This window comes from Calypte anna, chromosome 2 (assembly GCF_003957555.1).
Source record: "Calypte anna isolate BGI_N300 chromosome 2, bCalAnn1_v1.p, whole genome shotgun sequence".
Taxonomy (NCBI): Eukaryota; Metazoa; Chordata; class Aves; order Apodiformes; family Trochilidae; genus Calypte; species Calypte anna.
Window position 1 is genome coordinate 48681682 of NC_044245.1, and position 27227 is coordinate 48708908.

Consider the following 27227-nt stretch of genomic DNA (forward strand, 5'->3'; position numbering starts at 1 on the left):
CATGAGTTGTTTACAAGAATACTGGGCTAAGTTAAAAACAATGCAATCACAGAGACCAGTGACAGCAGAGGAGAAGAAATGGTAAGAAGTGGGTGAGAAAAGAAGAAAAGATTTCAGGTAGTACTTGACATTTGAGTTATGGGTTTATGTGGGATTTTTAAAAAACAAGAGGAATCATTTTAAATTGGATCCTCAACTACACAGGGACATAGTAAAACCAAGAGAGGATGAGGCCGTCACTTATTTCATTTTAAGTAGATTAGAAGAGTCTGCATGCTCTGAAGGATGAGTATGTGCAGTGTAGGAATACAAAGACAAGCAAAGTTCAGAACTTGAAGCAGGTATGATGATTACAGTAGAAATAGAGACAAGACACTTGAGAGGCACAACAGATTTGCAGCCAAATAGGGAAGAGGAAGCATTCATATCTTTGTAGCTAGTATTGATACAAAGTGGAAATGAAGCTTGCACTCAACTTGCCATCTGTAAAGTGTGTAAATAATTTAAGGTCAGAAAATATCCTCACTGATTTTGCCCAAGGAAAATACTATTTCAATAAATTTTGGTGGATACGGCTGACCACTGAATTTCACCAGACTGGCTACTGAATTTTCTAAACAGCTGCGCAAAAAACAAACTTACAGCTTCATCTCCAAAAGGAACTGCAGTCATTAGGACCTCCCCAGTCCATGTCTCTTGCATTGCCTCTGCATTACTTTGACCTTTTGCCATGATAGGCCTTTTACCTGTGGCTTAACAACCAGTTGTCTGCTTGGTCATTTGGGATCTAATACATTTTCCAAATCCACATGATGCATAGCTGGAGGGGCGATGTGTTTAAATTCTCCTTACAGAAAATCCTCTGTGCTAGCACATACAATGAGGAATTTCTTCTGCAGTACAGCCCAAGGTAGCTGCAGTCCTTTCTTTACCTTGTTAGTAAAGAGTAGACAGAGGTGTTACAGATATGATCTTAGCAGACTGATATTTAATGACACTATGATACTATATGGTCTCATGAGAAATTAAGACCTTAAATGGTAGCTGAGTCCAATTTTTTTCAGTGTTCACATAGCCAGAGTGCCGGGCACCAATTCCCTAAAAAAACAAGGGATTCAAGTATGGGGAGAGGGAAGGAGGAAGGAAGGGCCAAAGGGGAGTGGTAAGAAGGGAATTGGTCTCAAGATGTACTCCTGCAGATAATGAGGATACAACTGACTTGACCTACTTGGCACTACAAACTCCACTGTTGGCTTGATTTCATCTCCCAAGGCAGTCTAGACACAGCCACCTCTTGACCTTGGGCAGGAGGTATGGGTAGGACCCCATAGAGATCTGATGTTTTCATTCAAGCAGGAGCATAAGAGATGCCCTAGTTAGAAGTGTTTTATTTTCTGATGACATAAAGATGATCCATTATCAACTGTCATGATTTCATTTTGCTCCATTTCAACAAAGGGCAATCATGGCTTACCCAAACCTCAGTAAACAGCATCTGCTACCAGAAGAGGCAAAGTAACTGCTATGTAGCTTTCCATGGCACACTATGTGGATCAGATGAGGAGAAAAAGGAGCAAAGAAAAGGTTTACTTAATTGGTCTGCATTGAACACTAACTATAAGAAGGGTCTGAGCAACACAGGATGAAATACAAGGATCTGCAGGGAGCCCTGGGAACCCCACGAGCAGAGCTAAGTGTTTCAACTTCATCACCAAATGAGGTTTTTGGGAAGGCCAAATCAGAAGTGCAAGCTCAAATTCAGTGCTGGAACTGTCACATATTGGCAATAGACTGGACTGGGATTTTAATGTGTTGGCATCTTAACGACAAGTCAGCAAATGTTGTTCTAAAAACTTGTAAAAATATGATTTCACTCATGTAGATTTTGAACAGAGACAGTACAATTACTGAAATCCTGATGTTTTTCCTCTATATTTACTCAGCTTTTCATCACTCCACAGACAAAGAAACCCCAACAACCAAACTCATAAACAAAGCCAACAAAAAACCCTGTCACTGCAGTTGCTGTGGATTTAGCTGAAGAAAAATACCAATCAAAAAGCAAAATGAGTCTGTTTCTGAAATCTAGCACCTTGAAAAGAATATTATCTACTGCTCATTCTACTGCTTCTTAGTATATTAGAAGGAAATTCTCTCGTGCTTCACACATAACACATTCTCAAGAAAAGTGTGTGCTCATAAAAATCTAGTTACACAAAAGTGTATTTCAGGAAAATAAAGTTCTGAGGTCTGAAAAGAATATAGGGCAGTTCTCAGTATTCATGCTTGAAATACATATATATATATATATATATATATAAAAGGATTGTCAAATCACTCCACTGCATGATCTCAGCATATTTATTATTTGAAAAATACCTACAGACATTGTCTGAGTGCTGCTTTCTAGCTGAGCATCCCAGATGACCTATGGAACATTTGGCTCTGAAATTAATGGAGTTAATGATCTGTAAAGTACAGGATGGGTGGTTCTTCAACATACCCATTCTGTAGCCTCTCCCATTGGAAGAGATTGTGGCACTTCACTGCACAATTGTATCAGAGAGGCTGGGAGGGAAGAATACCTCCCCCTGCTGCACTGAGCACAGATGTACTTCACAGTGTGTTTACACGGCAACACTGACCTCTGCGAGTGGGATGCCACTTCCTTGCTATTACAATGTCTCAAAAAAGGGAGCACGTACTCAACCTTTCCTGTGCGTTTAGCCATATCCTGTTCGCTTCCCTAAGAAAAGAGCTTGGGAAAACAAGTCATCTCAACGAAGACTGTACAAGGGAATAGTCCCTCTTGGAATAAAGCAAAGCAGAATCTTGCAGCGGGCAACACTGATGTACCATGTACATTGGAAACACATTCCTGTCCTGTGTTGTGGACACAACATTCCTGTCCTGAAGGAATTTCATTACCTACCTCAGTGGTGAAAGGCTGTTAGTCCCTGAAAGGAACAAGAATGTACAGAATAAATACTTATTTTCATCAATTCTACCATGTAACATTAACATATTCAGATTCTGTAGGAGCCAAGCAGGCAGCTGTCCAGTTTATTTCATGCACAGTGGCTCTGTGCTTAGCTACAGCATGCACAACCATGGGGCGGGGGAGGGCAGGAGTAATTCTGAATTAAATATCGAGACAGGAAATATGGACTGGAATTACATCAGACCAGACCAGCCGTGTGCGTGAAGTCGCTAAACAAATCTGCATCTTACCCTAAGCTCTAGTAAACCTATCAGACTGTTGCTTGTTATTGTTTCCCCCTCAGCCTTCCTCCCCCCGAACACAACCCACCCCCTCTGTCTGCTACTAGACAGCTGGTGTGACGCAGAATTTTAAATCTTGTGTTTTTTGTGCCAGGCCCTCTCCTGACTCTGTGTTACAGCCTGAAACACTTGGATTACTGTTAAACAAGCCTAAACATGGGGTGAAAAAATTGCTGCACAAAGATGCAGTGTTCCCTTTCCAAAAGAAGGTTCACTTCCCCATCCCCACCTCCCAGCCAGCACTCTGGTAGGTTTTTTTTAAATTATTCAAGCCTTTTAACAACAGTAGTTCGTGAAGGAGTCAGGACTGCTATTGTCCCAGTAGTGCCTCCTCATTAGTACACCAATTGTAAAATGTGATTCTTAGGAAAAGGGAACATTTAACTTCTCATAAAGCATCAATGCTTTTTTTCTTTTTTTTTTTTCTGGGCTTCGTACCACTGGGTATCTTCAGGAGCAGGGACATTACAGAGGGAAGTCATCTGAACAATGAGTCTCTGGGACAACCAGTGCAAGAGTTTTTGCAGAAGAAATGTGGTTCCACGGAGGCTCCTGTCCTCAAAATTGGTGTTTGCATCAATCTCAGCACCTTCACAAGACTGCCTGCTACAAAACAGCAACACAGCATCACTGCAACATTATTAGAAAGTAAAGAAGGCTTCCCATACTTGCTTCCTCTACCACTGCCCTCCAGGCATGAATAGCACAGGTGGTTCCACAGAATTAGGCATGAGGGCAGAAGGAAGAGGAAGAGGAGAAGAAGAAAGGCAGCATTCACCTATATCTGCAGATTAAAAACACTGCCTTGTGGTCTTGATGTGGGAATTCCTTGCCACACAGGAGAAAACTTTGGGAAGAGGGAACTGAGACAGACGAGTGGGTAGATGGGAACAGGCGTTGCACGTGCATACAGAGGATGGAGGAGGCTCTGCAAGATTTCTATTTCTTAAGGCCCAACTCCATGCTGTCACCAGCTGTCTCACAAACATCTAGATCTATTGGGCCCAGTTCTGTTTAATATCTTTATCGATGACTTAGACGAAGGGATTGAGTCCATCATCAGCAAATTCGCAGATGACACCAAGCTGGGAGGAAGTGTGGACCAACTCGAAGGCAGGAGGGCTCTGCAGAGGGACCTGGACAGACTAGAGAGCTGGGCCGATTCCAACGGGATGAGGTTCAACACGGCCAAGTGCCGGGTCCTGCACTTTGGCCACAACAACCCCATGCAGCGCTGCAGGCTGGGGACAGAGTGGCTGAGAGCAGCCAGGCAGAAAGGGACCTGGGAGTCTGGATTGACAAGAAACTGAACATGAGCCAGCAGTGTGCCCAGGTGGCCAAGAAGGCCAATGGCATCCTGGCCTGTATCAAAAACAGCGTCACCAGCAGGTCCAGGGAGGTGATTCTTCCCCTGTACTCAGCACTGGTGAGGCCACACCTCGAGTACTGTGTCCAGTTCTGGGCCCCTCAGTTTAGGAAGGATATCGAGGTCCTGGAACAGGTCCAAAGGAGGGCAACCAGGCTGGTGAAGGGACTCGAGCATAGGCCCTATGAGGAGAGGCTGAGAGAGCTGGGGCTGTTCAGCCTGAAGAAGAGGAGGCTCAGGGGAGACCTCATTGCTGTCTACAACTACCTGAAAGGAGGCTGTAGCGAGGTGGGAACTGGACTCTTTTCACAGACGACCTTCAACAAGACAAGAGGACACAGTCTTAAGTTGTGCCAGGGGAGGTTTAGGTTAGATATTAGAAAGAATTTCTTCACGGAGAGGGTGATTAGGCTATGGAATGGACTGCCCGGTGAGGTGGTAGATTCTCCGTCCCTGGAGACATTTAAATAAAGACTGGATGTGGCACTCAGTGCCATGGTCTAGCAACTGCTCTGGTGGGTCAAGGGTTGGACTAGATGATCTCTGAGGTCCCTTCCAACCCGGCTAATTCTATGATTCTATGTCACAGTAACCGTGAGGGGGATGGGAGAGGGGTGTCTTCAGAAGCCTCAGATATAAAGATGTATTTAAATAAGCAGGTCCTGTCCTTTCCACATACCAGATGCCATGGTTGCAATGGTGACTCCAGTTCCTAGAAGTCTGTCTGCCTTAAGGGAGTAGGTGAGTTCCCTGACCCTGAGATGGAGATCTATGGAGATCTGACTCCATAGGCAATAGGTAATTTGAAATGCAATTTTATGTTTCATAGATAGTGAGGCTAGGCGGGACTATTATGATAATTTACTCCATAAATTTGCATAACTCAGGAATTTCATTCTTCTCTATTTACAAGACGGTATCTTTACTGCAGTTGAGTTAATTAGAAACAGGCCTTCTAGAGATCCCTAAGCATTTATACAAAAGCTTTTCTCTATAAAGCATTTTAAAGACACTCTCCCTATTACATTAATAATGTCATCTCCACATCCAGTCAAACTGCATCCAAATCTGTAGGGTCTCCGCACCTGAAACACTCGTGCAACTAGGGAAAGGAACAGACAGTGCTAATGGGAACATTGGGAGGAGGAATTTTGACTAGTGTTGCAACAAGAATCTGGCCAAGAATCAAAGAATATTCTCAAGAAATAAAGCAATGGCTTCCTGAAGAAGAGACTCTCTTTCACCTGGAAGAAGACATGCTTAGAAGGGGACACAGAAGCAGTGATTTGTGAAGCATTTATAACCAGAGGTGTTCTTGCAGCATCCAGGCTTTAATTCAAGGTCTCCCATTAGAATCTGAGTGTGGCCAAAAATACTGGGCTACAGATTGAGCCCTTTTTCAAATGTGCCTAAAGGTAGCCCCTGTAATTTTCAGCAAAACTCCTAAATGACTTGCATAGATATTGTGGTATGAGCTATTTTAATCTGAAAGCAAATAAATCTAACAAATGTTTACATATAGGAACCTGAAGAACCCACGGGACCCTCTTTTCCCACCATACCCTTGTTGTCTGTTTCTGTTTTGTTTTAAAAAAGCCCTCTCTGGTTCTCTTCTTCACCCTTTTATGTGTCAGTTTTATAGATGAGCTCCCAATTCTTCCCTTCCCAGCTTCAACCCTCACTGCTTCCCCTCCTTTCACTTTTTAAGCAAGTCTGAAAGAAGAGTTCTACCATCAGGCTGTAGCTGTTCCTGCTGCATCAATATGTGTATAGGAGCATATTTAAATTGTGTATTCAGACTCTTTGCTTAGCAGACACCAGTAACTGCTTACTGCTAGTGAATCCCAGAAAACCAGCTGCTCCACAGGAGGCATGGGAGGAAGTGTGATCTGAGCATCATTTACAGCAACCGTGTGAACTGTTCAGCCTTGCAAGGGGGTTTATGCTCTACTTCTGCTTCTTTGCCCTTGGATGCTTGCTGTAGCTTCTGCTATGCACTCTGTGGGGACTCCCAGCATGCCACAGCTGTAACTCAAAGGCTCTGTGCAGCTTTAGCTGTTAAAATTGCACAGATCTTATGTTTAATTTCTGCTAATCTTGGTGTTGAAATGAGATTTGCACCAAGCCAGCATTCATGCTACAGATGGATACTGTGCAACTTTCTGCCTCAGCTAGGAGTTTTGTGCATGAGTAGTATCTATCCCTAGAAATGTAAGAAATCATTCCTAAACTGATGATAGAGACATCCTAATAGCCATTCAAAGTGTCACTTTAGTAACAAAAGCTTGACAGACAGGGAAGAAAATCATAGAACTTATCACAGATGTCTTTATGTATCTTAATAACTAAACTGTCTCCTACATATCTCTCTCTCTCTCTAAGAAAGATTACAATGATCCTCTCTTGTTCCATGCCTGAGGTCACATGGACTTTTCTACCCAGTATCACCAATTGCTAGGCATGGTGGTCCTCCCAAAGAAGGCAAGGCAGACTGCTGTGAACTGGACTCCTTGGCAGAGAGGAGTTTCTTACAGCCAGTTTTACCAGAGTCTGAGCTGTACTCTTTATCTATTGCATACTTTTAATTCTGGTTTCTTTGCATTTATAATCACACATTCAAAATTAATCTGCTTTTTAAATATCCTGGACAACTCCAGACAAATTTTGGTAGAGGTCTGCAGCAGTACTGAGTTTGCTGGGAAAGGACTATTGCTCAGTTACAATCCAGATTTAAGCAGAAAGTTTGTCTTAACACTGTAAGAGAGGATTTTGTGCTGTGACAGGGCTAAACAACTTTTCTCAAGCCATCAATTACTTGGAAAACTTAGTTTTTCAAAGCAAACATAGAAAAAAATGCTCCAAAGACCAGAAACTGGATTCTAATTTCACCCCCACAAACACATTGGTATCAATGAGGTTGTTCTTCCCAGTATTTACAGCACAGTTCAGGAGATCAAAAACAGCCTTATGAATCCAAACAAGCCACTCTAGAAAACCTCTGCTTTATCCAAATCCCCAGTGTTTTGAGAGCGATCCACATCTGCAGAAGTATGTTCCACAGCTGCTGGAGTGTTTTAATGGTGCATGAACCTCTGTCTTCCCTCATCAACCAGTCAAGATCAGAGTCAGACCATTTCTAGTATTCTGAAGGGACTGAAATGATTTTTTTGATGGAACAAGACCAGAGAGAATGGAACAGGAAAACGACACATGAATTGCAGGAAGAAAACGAAACACACTAAACAAAAATCCTTTCAAGGGCCGAGTTGGGTTTAATATAGTGTTTGAATCCACCAAAAGCTGGCAGATTAGGAGATTTAAAGGCTGTGAGGCCAGCTCAACACACACACGCAGAGGATTTTTCAGTGCTGTCTTCCATCGGGTTTTATTTCTTTCTGTATGTGCTCCTACCCCACCGAGACAGTTTTAAAAAAGAATTCCAGAAAGAGACTCTTAATTTTCCTCTCAGCCAAGGTTTAAATTCATCTTCCCCAAAATTACTTTTTTCATATCCCCGTTTCCTACGCAGGATTGGAAGCTTTATAGCAGTCATATTTGAAAAGCATTGAATTTAATATTACAAAGGGAGCCCCTTTCTTCTACAACAGACAGTGGTCTTCTTTTTATGACTGCTGAAATAAATAATTGCTTTTTTGGGCTGCAGGTATGATTCATTTGTACTACCTGGAGAAGAATAAAAGCTTTTTTATGATTATGGCAAAAACTAGGGAACGTATATTATTTCTTAGTCAACATTTAGTATTAAACATGAAGTCTTCTCTCTTTTGCTACCTACAGACCTCATCTATTGATTTAAGATTCAAATAAAAGTCACTGGGTGGAACAAAGTAACAGAAGGAGTGTGGCAAAATATATTGGTTCAGTGAATTTCTTTACCCTGCTTTTTAATTAACTTTTTCTGAAGTTGCTGTCCTGCTATTTATTATAATATATTCTCTCCCCTGTTCATTTTTCAGTCATGAGATGAGCAGCTGGCAGCACTTCTACTGCTCCCCTTACTCCTTCAAGGACTTTGCTACAGGGAATATAAAACAAGCTGTTACAGGTTAGTCTAATGGTAAAATTCAGACCTTTGTCATGCTATGGGGAAAATACTATTATGGATCAACCAGACCCTGACAAAACAAAACTAGTTGAGTCACCCAGACCTGCAGAGCATACTCACCCTAAATAAGAATCTGTAGGTCACGCTGGAGCACTGCTGTCTCTGGCATGTCCCCAGCACCCCCTCACTAACAGTGAGACCTTCTTAATCCTTCTAAGAATCGTGACAACCACAGGAAAAGCAAAACTTGGACCCAGGAGACCTACATGGAGGTTTCCTGACATGGTTCTCTTATAAACAGTCCTTGTCTATGTACATTAGGAAAGGCAAACTAGAAACAGGATGACAGCACCTCTATTTAAATATAGTTGAAAGTAGCTCAGTTCTGCTCCCAGGGTGAACAGGACTTCAGTTTAAACCTTGACTCTCAGGAAGTTCAAGACTGAAACCAAGACGAAAGACAGCCTGAGTGCCTCTCTCACCTCCAGAAAGGAATTAGCATATTCATATTTTCCACTTGAAAACTGACTAATTCACACATTTTCTTACAAAGTGGTGCTTTCTGAGGGGCTTTTTTACCTCTACTATCTGCTGCTAGCTAAAATATTTTTATTGTAGGGCATAAAGCCCACTGTGTAGAATGCATCTCTGAAACTGAAGCAATGTCTCTGTTTTCCTGTTTATGAAGGCTACGTAAATGAAAACAAAGCAAATCAGAATACTGCCACTGGAAGAAACAGCTGTTCTGTATATGACATTTTTCAAACCAAAGGAAACCTAAAAATACCATGAAGCACATGAAGATAAAACAGGGAAACCGATAAGTAAGTGGTGGCACTCTAACACTTGCCAGATTATCTGCAGTCATCCAGGCTCCATATTTTCCCATTGAAATCAGTTGCTGCTTCACCACCCCTCTCAAGAACAAACCTGGATCTTTGACAACTGTTTGCATTTGGACTTCTACACAGTCAATAGGATGCATGGTGCTTTGCAGAGGAAGCTGAAGAAATGCCTTAAGTGTTGCCATATTATTCCAGATGTTCAGCAAAACCATGAAGTTTTCAAAGACACTGATTTACATCTGTTTCTATCTTCTTTCCACATCCAATTTCTTAGACCAATTCTACTTAAACAGGTTGGGGCAGGAGAGTCCAGAAAATGAGGTCAAAGTCAAGCATCTCATTTGAGTCACAGTTCCGAGATTGATGCTATTTGTAATTTCACCTTCAGCAGCAAGAGGAAGTACTATGCTGAGAATGAGGGGATTTATTATGTTTTTGGCAATTTGACACTATAATCCCAGCTACTGTGAAGAAGGTTACAGTCCATTTTCTCTTCTCTCCTTCTGCAATGCTTAAAGCATTGCAAGGGTACTAGAGGATGCCAGTTATGCTGGTAATACTCTAATAGCTAGAAACCAAGGGGTTTTTTTTCTTTTACTGGAAACCATAAAAGCAACCAGAATCAAACCAAAGGCATCTCCAGGCTGGGTTTTCAGCTATCATACATGAACACATCTCAAAAGAAACTAGCAAAGCTCTTCAGATATATGCCTCTGCATCTTTCAATGCCATGAGACACAAAACCTAATCCCAGTGTTGAAAAGGTTTTCAGTGCTTTCTCTGCTCTTGAGAAATTGGGAGGTAACTGAAGCCACTTCATGGAGTTTTAAGAGTCCTGATTAGCAGATGGGAGATCATAGTCCCACAGCCAGTGGTCCAAGTGCTAAAACAAGAACACCCCAACTGCTCATACCTCCCTAGAGAAACTGTTGGCTTGAAAAGCAATCATGCAGTCATATTTTAAAATCAGGTCTCCAAGCTCTGCTCCTAACAGTGTCATGTAATGGTTCCCACCTAGTCTTAAGGGATGTTTTGCAGAACAGAAAGTTCCCAGCTTAACAGAGTAAATTACTTGCAACCGAAGGAGAGTGGAGGAAGGACTCAGATATTCTGTGTATCCTGGATCTCAGTAAAGCAAATCAGAATAAGATCCTTCTGTACACAATCCATGGGGCAAGAAAGTAAGAATAGAGTCAGAGACTCAAGACCCTTTTTTCTGTTGGCAGCAGCAGCTATTGAGAGCCATAAACAAAACAATCAACAGGTCCTTAAAAACCACACTTTCTAGCAGGCCGAGCTTGTCAGCCTTCATGGGTGAGCACTGCCTGGGAATGAGAGGCAACTGTCCAAAGACAGGCCCCACATGAAGAAAGAAATGGACATCCCTGAAGCCCAGGTGCAACCAAGGAGATCTGCTCCTGAACTCAAGACATACTCAGCAGGAGTACATGCATATACGAGGGGTTTGTGTGCAGAGGGGGGTGGGAGCCCATCCACAGCCACACAGTGATAGCACGTGTTTGCCTGTGGGGACAGAGAGGCACAAGGTGGTGGGAAGGACCAACTTGTGCCCAGCAGCATTCCTGGGATGCAAGCACCTCTCAGGCAGTCAAGGGGAGGAATCCCCATGTGAGATATTCCAGAAGTGATGTGAAGTTGCTTCAGTCTGATTCATTTCCAATGAAATTTGGAAGCGGGTCTGTTTCTGGGAGGTCCCTGCTGCAGCCAAAGCTCGTGCCTTTGGTCCCAGGCTTCAAAGACAGAACCCTGGTGGCTGCATGTCTGGTGCACATAGCCATGTTGCTGGAGTGAGCTTCTACAAGGAGAAATCCAGAGTAAACCTCTCCCTGACATTCTGACATGACATAAGTAAAAAGGGCAAAACTGTCAGTTCTCAACATTCAAGATTTTCCCTGGAGAGTTTCATATACCTCAGGTGCAACCTCTGCCCAGGAAACGGATTATTCAGAAACCTTTCCTAAGGTTTTAGTGATAATAAATAACTAAAAGATTAATTTCTAAACTTTGATTAAACATAAATTATTATCTACTCGGTCATGTATAAAAGACAACACTTCATAGATCTCTGGTTCAAGACACCCAAATATTTTGCCACAGATGACTTCTTGCCCAGTGAGGCAGTTTATCACACTCTCTTAAACCTGACTAAATATTATGGGTCCACCACACCTTGATTCACTAACAAACTGCTGCACAGCATCATTAAGCCAAAAATATCTAGTCTCAAAAACGTTTTGGTAATGTTATTGCATTCATATTTTAGCTCATACTTAAACAGAAAGAGCAAAAGTACTCTACACAGCCCCAGGACCACCACATAATATTACTCTCCTCAAAAAGCAGCCAGGCTGTCCTGACCAAGAAGCCATTTGTTGGAGAGACACATAAGGAAAAGGAGAAGGAAACCCTTCCACTCCACTCCAAAGGCAAATTCAGTGTTTTATCTGGCTCGTACAGCAGCATATGACTCATGGTACAACAGACACCTGGCTCTGCCTCACAAAAAACTGCCCTTTGCACACTGTCCAAACGACTGCCCTATTCCTTGAAAATCTGCACTCCAAAGGCCAACCATCCTGTGGGACAGAACTGTACCAGGCAGATGGCAAAAACAGCCCTTGCCAGACTTGCCTAAGCCAAAACCACACTACATAAGGGGATTCTGGAAAGAGCCTCATCTCAGCCTCCTCTTTGCAGTCTTCGGGTTTCCGTTCCCTACAAACCAAACAGGCTAAGATGGGCTGAGAATTAAAAGATCCCCCTTTCCCACTGCCTGGAAAAGCCAGGTAGCACAAGGTGGTGAATATTGGTTTGTTCACTGATTCACTGTGTGTAAACACACCATCTGACACTGAGGCACAGAAAACAGGGAGAAAGGGATCAGAGTTGCCATGGTTGAAGTCCTACCAAGGAGATGTCCAACCCAACACTAAGTACCTGAGACTAAGATTGTTTAAATTGTCACTGCCCTTCCCCTTTAAGGAGGACTGTCAGGATCAAGTCACCTTGTGGATCTCTGTCTGCTGCAGACCACAACTCCCAGGGCAGTTCCAGATAGCAGTGAGCTCTCTCATTACGTGTATAACTCTGCTCTGGTAGCACTGTTGTGCCTTTTAAAATGTGATATGGCTGTCCATGTACCAGAGGGATGTCATCTCAAGTATTTTTTAGTCTCTCCAAGATGAAGCATCTTATTTAAGAGCTAATTAAGGTGACTGTGCACATTAATTGTTCTTCTTATACATATAGGCATGCATAAAAATGGACAAGAAAATCCATGAGACATCATGCTAATCCTCAGTCTGCAACTAATTTGTTTGCATGTGTATGCACATGCTAAAAGCCTCAATATAATGACTAGGAATGGAAAACCTTCTGTAATCTCTAATTACAGCAGAACACATTTCGGTTTTCATCTTGTGATCAAGAATTATACAAAAAAAAAAAATTTTAAAAATCTACCTCCACTTTAGGCAAAGAAATCTTGAAACTCAGAAGAAGGATGTGCTTGTTAAACTCACACACAAACTGCCAACTGAGTTATACTGAAAAACAGCCTGAGGTTTAGTTATTACATATCTAGAATAAGTCTTACAGTTCTGCCAAATTTCCTAAATGTAAAAGAGATCAGAGCTTCATGTATAATATGCAGACAGTGCCTTATACTAACAGCAGGAGAGACCCTGAATTTACAATGCTGATGGAAAATTATCTGTGAACTTCAGGTGGAATTCAAATCAGCATGCTCCTAAACTCTGTATTAGAGAGAAACTCAAGGACTCCTACTAATACAGCATGGCACAGATTTGAAAATAAGAGGGTTTGTTTCGTGTGGCTGTTCTATTTGGAAGGCTTACAAGACAGCTGTCATCTTCTTTGATTAAGTTCCTTCACAAAACAGGCTTCCTGGAGTGACGCCTTGAAAGAAATACATATTCATATGTATCTCTTAGACAGCTTGGAGTCCTATAGAAGTTTTGGATATGCTTTACAAAATATGCCATCACTGCACACACAAAATAACACCCAAAGACCAACTCAAGTTTAACTTGGACCATTTGTTTTCAGTTATTAGCCTGCTTTTTTTACATTTTCTTGCTTCTGCTGTTTCCTAGCCTGTTTGTTTCCCTTCCCCCCTTTCCCTTGAGGGCTGAAATTTTAATAACTCTAACATGTGAGGCTGAAAAAAAAAAAAAACAAACCCACAAGCAAACAGTTCTGAACACAAAGAGTGATGCAGCTTAACATGGTAATAATCTTTGCATTGACCAAAACCTGATGGGCAAATACTTTGCTACCAGTAGCAGATCTTATTGCTGGTAGACAGTATTCTACAGACAGAGAAACTGAAAAAGACGCCAGACGTTAACTCTAAATAAGCTACCCAAACTCTACAGCCTATAAACTTTTACTTTTCTGCAGTGCCAAGTTCTTCTTTAAGCACAAGTCCTTTTTTCCTACCCAGGAGGCTGTGTCCCATCATTTCGTGGCAAGTCAGGCTAAATGTATAAATTAATAAATAGAGTCCAATGAACGGAACATGAATTTGCTGCCATTACAAATACTGTTAGAAATGTTTTCCAATTGTGCCTTCTCTGCCTGTTTTGTCCTTATTAACCATGTCAGTGCCGGAAAGAGTGTACATGTAGAGAGGAAAAAAAAACTTATGTATATTGTATCTAAATGGGAAAATGGGGGATCTAACCAAGTATTATTCAGGCTACAACAAAACTTTTCTAGTATAGCAGCCTAAGCAATTAGGATCTCAGTAACTGCTTATATCTTACAATGCCTCATTAATGACATTTCTACACTCCTGCTGGAAAATGTTTGTTCAATGTAACAATCAGTCTGGTTTACCGAAGCAAATTAAGCTTTTACTAAAATTCAGTCACTGTATTTATGGAGAACAGGTGTGGAAACTTCTGGGAGATTTTGAAGATACCAGCAAGAAGGGAAAAAGAAAGTGCTACAATAATTTTGACAATGGGAGGAAACAGGAGAGGGATATGGAAAAAAAAAAAAAAAAAGTACTACTTACAAGCCTCGGAGACGGAGCCAGATTTTCTCTATTTGCTCTGGTTGTAGGTATTTCAGAGAGTTGCTCTCAAATTCTTCGATTTCCTTAGTCGGTGACTCCATAGCTGCAGGTTACCGCTGTGGTTAAAGCTCGGAGAGGACGGATGCTGCCCCCCACACACGCACACGCTCCACCTTTAACGCTGCCCGGGAGCAGCCAGCATTTTTGGCAGCCGATTCTCCCCCCTCCCCACGAGCGGAGCGGCGTGGGCAGCCGGAGAGCGCTCAGGTGTACGCGGGGGGCAGCTGCCCCTGCAGGACACCATCCTCAGGCTGGCCCGGGGGATTAGAGCCTCATCTGCAGATTGCAAACCCGCACGGTTTGGTTTTTTTTTGCTTTCTTCTTCTTTTTTTTTTTTTTTTTTTTTTTTTTTAGCACTTGTTTTGCTTTTAATGGTTTGTTGTTGGTTTGGTTCTTTTTTTTTTTTTTTTTTTTTTTTTTTTTTTTAGCACTTGTTTTGCTTTTAATGGTTTGTTGTTGGTTTGGTTCTTTTTTTTTTTTTTTTTTTTTTTTTTTTTTTTTTTTTTGGTTCTTTTTTCTTACAATAAGCCAAGGATACAATCAGTAATACCAGCTGAGGGATCTTTATCAAGGGAGGAGGGGAAGAAAATCCCTTGGTGACAACTGAGCCGTCTGGACGGGCAGCTGAGGAGCGGGGCGGCTGCGCGGGTCCCGGCACTGCGCGCTGCCAAGCAGGCTGCCTTGCCCGCCGCTGTCCGCAGCCTCACGAGTGGCAGCCCACGGTCCCTCCGCCCTCGCTCCCCCCCCGCCCTGGAAAGAATTTTTTTTCTTTTTTTGTCCACTTACCAGCAGCGCTGTCGACAGGCTCGAAATCTGACAACTGAGGAAAAAGTCTCGTCTGTCAGCATAGCCCAGGCACAGCTTCTCTCCCTGCCTCCCTCTCTCCCGCACGCACACACACACACAAACACAGGCGGGTGAAGAAGGAACAGGCTATTGGAGAAAGGCTGGCTCTGCTTAAAAAAAAGCAACCAAGCCAAACCGTGGTGGTTTTTTTCTTTGGTTGTTTGGTTTTGTTTGTTAAAAATAAAAAAAATAAAAAATAAAGGTAGATTACAGAAAGTGGGAGACTCACACTCCTGGCAAACAGCCATCTCCTTCATTGCAGTCAGCCTGCTTTCCTCAGAGCACTGCACAGCACGGGCTGTAAGGCTTCAACTGGGGTAAAACACACTTTGAAAATAAATAAATCAGTAACAAGTCATTGCCTAAAGCCCCCCAGAATAAGGGAGGGAAAGTGTGCACGCTGAAGACAGATCAAGCCCAACACGTTAGTCATGGTTATATCAATGTCTTAAAACAAGAACTACAAATACATACTTTAAGCATGAGACTTCCAACAGGACCTATGGTTCAAACTCAAGAGGTTTGCACAGGGGAGGTTAAAACCCCAGTTCTGGAACAGGACACCTGCATCTGTGTCCCCTGGGACACCTCTGCACTGACCCCAGGCACAGCAGGGACTGAGGTACTGGGCATCCCTCTCTACACCTGCAGGAATCCTGCTCTGGGCAGGAGGAAGGACATTTTCTTTCAAGCACTTCTCAGACTCTGCCAAGATGTCCTGCATGCTTCTCTTTAGTTAAGGTTATTGATGCGGTCCATTCAGCTGAAGCCACTAAAGCAGAGGGAAAATAACTGTCAACACTTTGTCCCAGCCTTCACAGATTTTGTCACGTCTTGCAAAAGTTCCCTCTTGAGAAGCAGAGCTTGCAACAGCAGAGTTTGCCACGTGAAGGAAATCAGGCTCTGGTGAAAAATTGCTTGCCAGTCATGACTTCCAACTCCAGCTGTGCAAAGCCACACACCAATATATTAATTACCCTAATCAACAAGACCCCCCTTAAAGGACTTAAATCAGTTCCTAGTCACATTAACTTCACTATTTCAACATCCAGCCAGGCAAAATAAAAACAGACCATCATGCACAGAGATTCTTATGAGCCATGAAAAAAAAAAAAAACCCAAAAAAAAAAACCATTTACATATCTATACAAAATCAGTGGGGCTTCTGCTTTAGGATTTGTTGTGTGCAAGTCAGCATGTAACTGGACTCAGGCTCTGAAACTGTGCTGCTGAGTTTGTGCAATGCTTTACCAATTCACTCTCTTGCTTCTTGAATATTCAAAGACTGTTTTCATACACAGGAAAACTAGAAGCCTTGAATCTAGAAGGAATCTAGCCTTGAAGGAAGAGCATTAATGCAAAAGGCAGCTTTTCACCTGTAAGGGTATAAAAGAGTTAATAAAATCTTGAGGTAAACTCACAAATCTTTAATCTTTCCTTCCACAGTAGAAATAGTGCCAGTTTATTTTAATTCCAGTGAGATAAGAGACAGCTCCATAAAAAGTGATATCATATTGACAGGAAGAGATCAGCCTATACTGAATTAAAGCTTACATTACTAGAGTTTTACCAAATTTGTTGCTCTTCCAACCTTGTCAATAAGATGACCCAGTCTTACTGATTCATCAGTGAGACCGAGAAGCTCAGCCGCATGCTTCATAGGTGACAGATAATAATTTCCTACACCCTGTGTCAGTGTCTGCATCTAAGAACCAGCACAGTGCTACCACCTACCTATGGGAAGGGCAGCAAGTTCCACTGATGAGGAAACTGTAAGAGCAAGGCATGACTGTCCTTTGTTATTTCTGCCCTGTGCTGTCAACAGGCAGACAATATGCATTTATTCACCTTCCCAAATGAAACCCATCCAGTTTAAGGAAACCCTTTGTAGCTTTTAATACTCACACAAATCAGCATTGAGGTGCTGGGATTTCTATTTTGCTGCAGGAGGCAAAGCTCTCTCACCCTTAGCTCCTATGGGTTTTAGATTCCTAAAAAAAAAATAAAACCCTCATGCCAAAACCAGAGGCAGGTATTCAACCCCATGGACATGTGGCCTACCACAGTTACATAAAGAGGCTGGCAGAACAAAAATTCCCATTTACACTTCATTTTTTCCTGTATACCTCTTTCAATTCTATTGCCAGATGCACAGAATTGCATTTTTCCTGTTCAACTTTAGTCAGGAGCATTTTCCATGAATTTTCATTTACTACCAGGAATCATCATTGTAACAGAAATAGATGTGTTACCAACATGCCACAATCCACACACTTTTAAAATAACCTTTTCCCTTGAAACATCTCAGCTCCATCTCATGAGTGAAATACAAGTCAACAACAATCTGATGCTGGTGTAACCTATATGCCTGTATCTTACCAGTTCGTTACACATTTAACCAGTCACTCATTCTTTTCCTCAGAAATAATTGTCCAGTCAAGATTAGCAGAGCTCAGGTACTTTTCACCTTACCATATTATTGTTCACTCTGCAAGTTTTACCTTTAAAATACTACGCCAAAAAGAATACATACATAATGACAGAAGAGAAAAAGAATTAAAATATTCTGTGCCAGGGTAGGATACCTCCACAGATTTGAAGAACTAAAATAATATTGAGTGGGTCCTGTTCAAAAGGTGATACAGGAGAACTTAGATATCCTCCCAGCCCTGAATGGTGCATGACCTTTTGTTTCATTGTATTTTGACCTCCAAGAGTCTTTGAGATCATAAGCTACCAAATAGAAGGACTGTGCAATCTGATAGCTACTTGTTAAAACAAATAAAACTGGGAAGTTGAGACAGGGGCCAAATCAGCAGAAGGCAGACAAAAATGCCACTGCACTCAAGTGTTGAGGAAACTGAGGGCTGGACTGATATGATGTCACAGCAATGATATTTATAGGAATTATGGGCAGAGATAGGGCTTGCAGTGTTTGCAGCAAACCAGATGATATGCAAAACATGAGGTGGGAGAGGAAAGAGCATTGGCAAGAATGACACCAGTGTTGGAGCCTGTGGAAGCAAATGCAGCTACAGAGGTAATCTGAAATGTGGCTGAGGATGCTGCTCCTGCCAAGGGCAAACATTTTTACAGTGATGACACTTAGCTGAAGGAAGTTGAGACAGTTCATCTGCTCAGTGCAGGCAGAGATGGCATTGATAAGAGAGTCGTGACACACGGTGGCTTCCTCCCCCATTTGATTTAGTGCAGTGACACAATTTGGAGCTGGGGTGGGAGAGAGGCCCCTAATGAGATTCCACTCCAAAGCACCACTGTGGTAATAAAATCAAACAAGCTATTAGCAAGATTCCCTCCCCTTCAGTTCCCATTACCTCTCCATTTGGCTTTGCTTCATATAGAAGACTAGAAGTCATTTGAGACTTCCTAAAAATAAAGTGTCCTTCCTTCTTGAACAAAATTTTACAGTATAGAGTACTTCTTTTTATTTTCCTTCCATGATAGCAGAAACTCAAATAATTAATTAGAGGCAATGAGAAATTCCCAACAGCTGAAGCAGCATGAGAATCCTACCTGCTATTCATGTCTGTCACACCACAGACACTTAGTACCTCAGATCACCTGGAGAACTGTCCCTGGAGATGGTCACCTCATCTTTGCCATGAAGTTCAACCACATGTCTGCACCGCCAGGCCCAGAGAGGGTCTCTGAAGTACTTGATGCTGATTTTCAGAAAGCTCGCTGATTCTTCCCACTGCTAGGTGCTACCTCGTATCAGCCACCAGTTCCAAGCAGTTCAAACACTTTCCTACATGTAGTTCTTTAGGAGTCACCCAGGTACAGCACTGCTACAACTGTTAAGCATCTTCAGTTCTCTGCAATTGAGTAAGATCCTCAAATATAACCAGCAAGCAGCTGAGTCAAGATGGGACACATTGAGGGAAAAGAGAGAAGTTATGAGGTGTAAAGCCACGAATGATTCCCCCTCTGGTCCTGGTGAAAGACAATCTGGTATGTTTGCTCTAGGAACCTTTCAAATAATACAAAGAACTGTATAGGCAGCCATAGAAAATGGTTTTTAGACAAAAGAGAAGACACCCCTACTCACTTGAGGCATGCTGCTTGCTTAAGCTCCTCCTGCAGTGACAGTGGACCACAATGCTGTTCTTCACTGCCTGTTCTACTTCCCATTACACTGATGCCCACCACTGAAGAGCTAGGGTGTTGCATGTCACTACCTTTTGGTGGTAAATTACAGGTACTTCTCCTTCCTGACTAGGTGCACTGCCCGGCAACATTGCTGATGCAGCAGGATGCTGCCGACAAGCAATAGAGAGGTGTTAAAAGCCAGCTGAGGAGGGCAGTGTCCACAATGTGGTCTCATGAGGGCAGATATCTCTGCGAAACAGCCAAAATACTAGGGCATCTGCCATCTTCAAGGTGGTGGTAGTGGTATTTCATACATGAGTCCAAGGCAAAATGGTCAGAGCCACCTCTGCCACATGATGCTGCTGGGAACTAGACTCTGTCCTTTGATTAAACTCCTCAAAAACTTTCCTCAAAGGCGCCTAGAGTTCCTCTCTTTTGTTTTTTAAGCAAAGACCAGGAAAAGAGGGGGAAAGTTCAGTCCTCCCTGTGGCCTTCACCACAGATAAGTGGGTATAGCAATAACATTTAAAAGGCCCACTGAAACACATCCAAAAATGCTTCCAAGGCAGCAGCCCGGATGACAGAAACAGGACTTCAAAGAGCAAGAGCAAACTGGTGGGATAATTTCAAACTGCAAGCTTTCAAACAGCTAAACCACCCCATTCTGAAGGGGTAGCATGGGGCACTGGAAGTGTGCTGAAACGTAGCCTATTGCTATTCCCAAAGATTGCCTGTGTGAGCACGCATCTTCTCCCACCAATTAATCTGATTTGACAGAATGAAAGCTTCAAGCGTTATTACAAGTTCTATAATTAGTATGATTACAATGTATTCGTATGTCTGTCCACGCATAAATAACCCTGAATATCTTTTATTCTCCTACCACTAATGCCTCCAACCAAAACTGCAGCAGAGTATTTGTCTTTGCTTTTGCTTTTGAATGTCTGAGTTTGAATCTCTGAACTTCAGTTAAAGCAAACATTGTGATGAGTCTGCCAGTATCATACTCCAAAATATCATGCTAATACTATATACAAACAGTTTTTAAAACACTGACATTTCTGCTAATTCTGCTAATGCCAAAAATAATATGGCATAAATAAGATTTTGCTTAATCTTTATCCTAGCAGGAATCAAGTTTCTTGCTCATTTTCAGTTAAGAACAATTTTTTTTTGTTCTGTTTTGTTTTGTTTGGGAGGGCCTTAGAAGGAGGGAGAAGGGTATCAGTTCTATTACTGAATTGCCTTCATCCTATTTATTCTTCATGTTGAAATACAAGAGAGTGATTAGGAAATATTTAGACATTTTCAGCTGACCTGCATGTATTTTTGAAAATAGTCAGAATTACAGCACTCTGTCATAAGCAAAACAGAACCTCAGGTTGAACTCTTAGAAAGGTAACCATTGTGCTAAGTGGATGAAGAGTTAATAAAAAATTCATGAGTCTCAGAAAGTGAATAAATGAGACAATATATCTAATAGCATAATTAACTCTGCTGCACTTCACTACAAAATAGATGGTAGAGAACAGAATTATTTGTATGTAAATCAGCTTTTAGCTGCTGAAAAAGCATTAATATTCACATAAATATTAAGCATTTTCGACATCAAGAAACTGGCATCAAAGCACAAATGCCTCTATTCCTTTTAGTCAAGAACATTATACGGTCCTAAGCCTAGTGAATCTGCTCTAAAAAGCCACAGTTCAACCACACATTATTTCTAAATACTTGTGAGCATCTAGATTCACACTGGTATGAATTAGATACATTGGTTTAAGATTTTTGTTGTAATTGAACTTTCTAGTTTTATTAAACTAGACTGAGTGCTTCTCAAACTGTAGTTCATGAGTGAAATTTAATCTTTTTTTCCTGCCTAAGGTTAGATTTTAGGGCTTGATGGTAACTGACCTAGGCCACAGTTGAGAAGCCATTATTACAGACATAAGTGAGGGCTGGAAGACAAGGGAAGGCAAAGGTTAAAGCCAGCCAAAGAGTAGCAATCTATTGGACTGATAACTGCCTTTAATTATATTCAATCACTCAGTTCCCTCAGGGCTGGGGAACTGTGATTTCTATTGCATCCAGTAATTATGGATAGTTTTAGCTTCTCTGTCCAGAAGCAGCACAGATGCAGCTGACCCAGGGGAATGCTCCACTTCCAAAAAGTTTCAAAACCAGCAAGATATATATATAAAGATAAATATATTTAGATCACTGTTGCATCCCATGCATCCTAAACAATGTGTTCAGTCTGACTGTCACCAGGTCTAGGCATACTATGGGAAACTTCAAGCAGGAGTATTAGGGGAAGGCAAATACCAGCTTTTCAGCTAAGAAAATAAACCAAGTAAAATTACAAAAGTGACAGTAAAATCATCAGTATAATAAACAAATGTAACTGATGAAGTAGGTGGAAAAGCTGCTGTTTATTTAAACTTTCATTGAGTGAGATGAATGAAGCTGACAGTTTTGACTAAAAGCTGTGATGATTGGTAAGAAATTTTCTGTCAGATAGTATCAACTAATATTGCCACTAAGCCAAGTGCAGACTTCTTTGGTGGTCTTTCCTTTTTGACTCAGAGTTGCTCACTTTCTATGAAGGCAGATTTAAGAAAACTCAAAGCAACCTTCTTCACTTTGGGAGGCTTAAAATTTCCATCCTGGTGACACTTTAAGTTGTTACTTAAACCATGGCACTGCAGTGCTCCATAAAAATCTCTTTTGCACTCACTCAGAGCACCGCAGCTTTGACAAAAGTGCTGTCACTCTTGCAGGGCATTTTTAAAAGTCCTTTTTAATTTAATGACCTTCACAGCCCTAGAAAGCCTTAAAACTTATACTACTATACATGACAGTTTAGAATGGAGGCATGAGAGAGTAGTGATGGTTAAAGGAACAGGAGCTTTATAAAATATTTTGCAAAAAAGAATGAGGAGAGCTTCAAAACTCAGCTATGAAAAGTCTTGGCAAAAGCATGTAAGATGTGATTAGTCCAAGCAACTAATTACTTTAAAGAGACATCTAATTAGAGGATTAAACAACAACTGGTTTTCTAGTCTTCACCTTTTTCACCAGCTACCATCCACTGACATTGAAGTAGCCTATTTTGATGACCTGAACCCTCTACACAACTTTCTTCCAGAGTTTCCTGCTCCAGATCATCCTTCACATCTTCAGATGCAAAGGTATTGAATAAATACTAAAGTTTATTCAAGACAAAAACAAAGTTGTCCCAGAGGGTTTTTTAATCATTACTTACATGTTTGAGAAGTGTAAGTGGGAGTTTTTTTACTTTTCTGTCTCTCATACACAAATTATGTTTTATTACACAGGCCAATGCTGCCCCCTGTACCATGAACGATCTACATTTGCTCCTATAATAGATTTATAGACATTACAAAGAATGAAGACAGAATTATTGTGCGTCATGTGTTATCCCTTCTGGAGTCAGGAAATAAATGTATAACTATCACAAAATATCTCCATATTTTATCAATGTAATGAATTTTATCAATGTAAAAGAGTCTGAGAGTGGTTTATAAACCAGAACTCGACTTACTCCCACAGTTACAGCTGTCCACCTGCTGTACAGAGGGAAGATTCACAGTTGCTTTTTTTAGGACTATCACTGCTTTTTGATGCCTGGGAACCCAAGTGCTATTCCTTTCCTTCCCCTTGTCTGCTGTCTCCTATGGGATACAGGTAGCCACATCTGACCACTCCACTTGCCTTTGCCAGCAGAGGTTGCCAAGTCAGGGCTATTTATTCAACCAGCTCTGTCAGTCTGCAGTCCAAGTGACATATGTTTGCTTTGAGACCCTTCCTCCCCAAATACCCCAATTAAAATAATATTTCCCGTATCTTTCCCTGGATAACGTGCACTGGACATGTGTGCAAGCAGGAAGTGGAAACAAAATGCTTCACTGCTCTGAAGTCAAGGAGTCCATCATTGTAAGAGACGTGGTAGAAGCTTGCTATCTGATCTCAGCAGTGTGCCAGGCATCAGAGCTGAGAGGAAAGAGTAATTAAAGGAAAGGGAAGCAGAATAAAAAGCAACATCTATTTATCACATTGGATCATGGCTGATTAACCTGATCTCTTTCTTCCTGAATCCATTTCCTTTGATCATAGAAATGTCCTAGATCTAACACATCTGGAGTTCACGAAGGTCTCAGTTTCAATATTTTGGGGGAAAAAAGGCACTGGGATAAGACAATTGCAATGTGAGCTGGACCATGAATAAAAGCAAGACAAGGCTATAGGGCAAACTTGCCTTCAGAGGATTCTCCACTGCTAGAGCTGGCCTGTCTTCCCTGCTTGGCCTTCCTCATGCAAACCCTGTGGGAGCAGCTGCGTCAATAAAACAAAGAGGGCTGAAAAGGATTGCAATTGTTTTCTGTAGTTTTCAGGAGTAAACACCAGGAAAAAAAAACCAAAACAAAACAAAGAAGAAAAAAACAAACAAAAGAAAAACAAGCCAGCAAACTTTTTAAAGAACAGTCTTGCTGCGAGAGCAAATGAGAACAAAGTGGCCCTGAAAACAACTTTGTGGCTGGAAGATTTCCAGCAATCAAAAGACAGAGCCTCTGGAAAAGCATCCCAGCTGGCTTCAGCATGAATGAAAAATTCCACCTCACTTATTTGAAGATGAAGGTTCCCCAGCTTACACAGGGGTTATACACAATACAACAGCCTAAACCTAGTGACCTATGCTGAGTCCTGTGCCCTGAAGATATTCCTGCCTCTACACAGACACATCTTGGGCTGTCATCGACAGGGGAGGACCACCAAGCCATTCTCCAGAGAAATTTTTAAAAATTTTAAAAATTTTAAAAAATAAAAATAAAAAATATAAAAAATAAATAAAATATAAAAATAAAATAAAAAATAAAATATAAAATAAAATAAAAAATAAAATAAAAAAATAAAATAAAAAATAAAATAAAAAATAAAAATAAAATAAAAAATAAAATAAAAAATAAAATAAAAAATAAAATAAAAATAAAATAAAAAATAAAATAAAAAATAAAATAAAAAATAAAATAAAAAATAAAATAAAAAATAAAATAAAAAATAAAATAAAGTAAAATAAACCAGGTTTCCACAGGGAAGACAAGAAGCAAGAAATTAGTATACTGTTATTCAGTAAATATGGCTCTTTATTTCACGGGAGAGGCTGCTCCAAAGGTTTAAAAGGTGTTCCTCAGATCCCACTCTTTTCTCAGCTCCAATGGCTGAGCTCCCTTGAACAGCCTAAGGGCTTTGGTGCCTCCTCCCTTCTCTTAAATCATCTTGTGTTAGAAAGAGGAAATGACTGCCCTTACAACCTGAGGTACCTTTTCCTTGTGGGAAAAAAAAACAAAAAACAAAAACAAAACAAAACAAAAAAAAAACCAAAAAACAAAAAAAAACCAACCAATCAACCAACCAAAGAAACCCAAACCTGAAGAGGTATTTTAATAATAAAGACAACTATAATCAAGTAACTTTGGAATCAAGAAGCTAGTATACTATCATCCTTTGGAAAAAAAATCTCTTTACCAGAGCACTGCATCTTAATAAGACCTACAAAGACCAAAGAACAATCCATTAGATTCCTTCATGCCTGAATGTGTTTTCTTCTTGCCTACTACCTTGATTTTTAAAACATTTGCTCAGCAGCTATCACTTCAGTCATCAGTAAATATTTGATTTTTATGTATGAAGCTGCCGCCACCGTAATAACTCAGTCCTAAGCACTTCCTAAAAGGATTATTATTGCTTTTGGATTCACATGGCTTGAAATATTTATCTAGTCTCAAATTACCATTTTTCTGTATGTCACTTTTGCCCATCTGCACAGAAACTAAAATTATATCTGTGTGCACACATACGTGTGTGTGAGTGCAAGCATGAGACCAGCTACACAACTGCTAAGGTAGAAAAGGCAAGTACTAGAAGTTAAAAAAGAGTCAGTATAAAGGGTTCACAGCCAGCCTTAAGCAACTCCATTACATGCCAACAATCTAAGAAAACCTGAACCATGAAATTATATCTCTTTCCATACTGCACCATATAGACCCTTCTCTGCACACTGAGGAACTCTTAAGAGGTTTCCATCTCTTTTCATATTAGCCTGCTCACCTTAGTAACCTATGAAGCAGATAAGGTCTGTAGCAGTACAATGCCTGGAAATGGAGCCTTACCATAATGATTTGGTTTCATTTCCACACATTCACTCAGTTACACATGATACTGATACCAGTAAGGAGGAAAGGTGGAAATGGAAATTCTTTTGCATGCAGCATCCCATTTTCACTCCCGTTCCCTCTGCCATGAGGCCATTTTGTTTGCAGCACTGGTATGACAGTGGTGTTATTCTCTTCTATTTTGCTCAAACAGGCTTTGTGTTGATATTTTTTAGCTAAATGTGACTTCTGGACAGGGTATTGGGAGCATATGACATATGGACTCTGAAAATGCTGCATTTTAATGATAAGTGATAAATATGCTGCCATAAGGGAACTGCCACCCCTGAGTATATTAGGGTGATTTGGGGTCTGTTATGCCAATAAAACAGTGCTTAGACTTGGCTGTACTTTAAAAACACAAATATTATTAAACCACTTCGCGGATCTTGGCAGCAACTGGATTCAGCATAGGCTTCATGCTGAATGAAATCTCAGCCTATACATAAGTGTTGAACACATTCTGTGCAGTATTTTAAAATCTTAATTCATAATTAAATTGTCCTAATCCATCTAAAGCCCAGTGAATGTATTGCAAACCTATGAAGTGGCTCAGACATGCAGTTGGTGTCATTCATCACTCATTTCAAAGCAGTACCTTCTTTCTTTCATGGCATTGATTTACAGCTATCCAAAGGCTCCTAGAAGTCATTTCTTGTCTATACTTTTGGCCAGAAAGATGAAAAAATCCCCCTCTTTTTACTAGTCCTGACGTTATTCAATCAGCTCCCCACTCCATTATAATGTGTCCTGAAATGGATGCAGCAAAAGAGTCTCAGCAATTCTAACCCACGCAACCTGACAAACTCTGACTCATGCTTTTAATCAGAGTGGAGAAACAACATTTTGCTGCGACATTTCATTTTGCAAGGGTGCTAAGAGGAAAGGAGGAAGGGGAAGGCTTTTTCTGCTTTAATTTGGAAACAGGTTACATAAGCTCACAGAGAACAAATAGTGTACAAATAATTATTAGAACTGATGGTATCTCCTGCTCTGATTTATTCTGCAATTAGCATCTGAGTAAACTGTAGAGATCAAAAGTTATGGCTTAAAGACAGGAAGGGAAAGAAAGAAGGGAAGAACAAAGCACCTTGTGAACCCAAAATAATAAATGGTAGGACATGCCACACCTTACACCAAAAAGCCTTCCCAGTTTCTGCAGGAACATGGGACAATAAATAATTATTTTTTTTTTATTTGCAAGCATTCGAGAAACTAGTTCAAAAATTATAATGTACAACATTTCAGTTAAGTCTTAAATCATAACATTTGCCTGTGTAATTTCTCAACATAGATTTGACTGCATTTTCACATGTCAGTGCAAGAGTGTTATCAAAATGGACATTTGTTGTAGGATTGT

General features: G+C 40.9%; 1 protein-coding gene across 2 annotated transcripts in view; it reads right to left on the reverse strand.

The window, feature by feature from the left end:
- PDE1C (phosphodiesterase 1C) overlaps positions 1-27227 on the reverse strand; it is a 294638-nt gene that overhangs the window by 178614 nt on the left and 88797 nt on the right. The window lies entirely within an intron of this gene.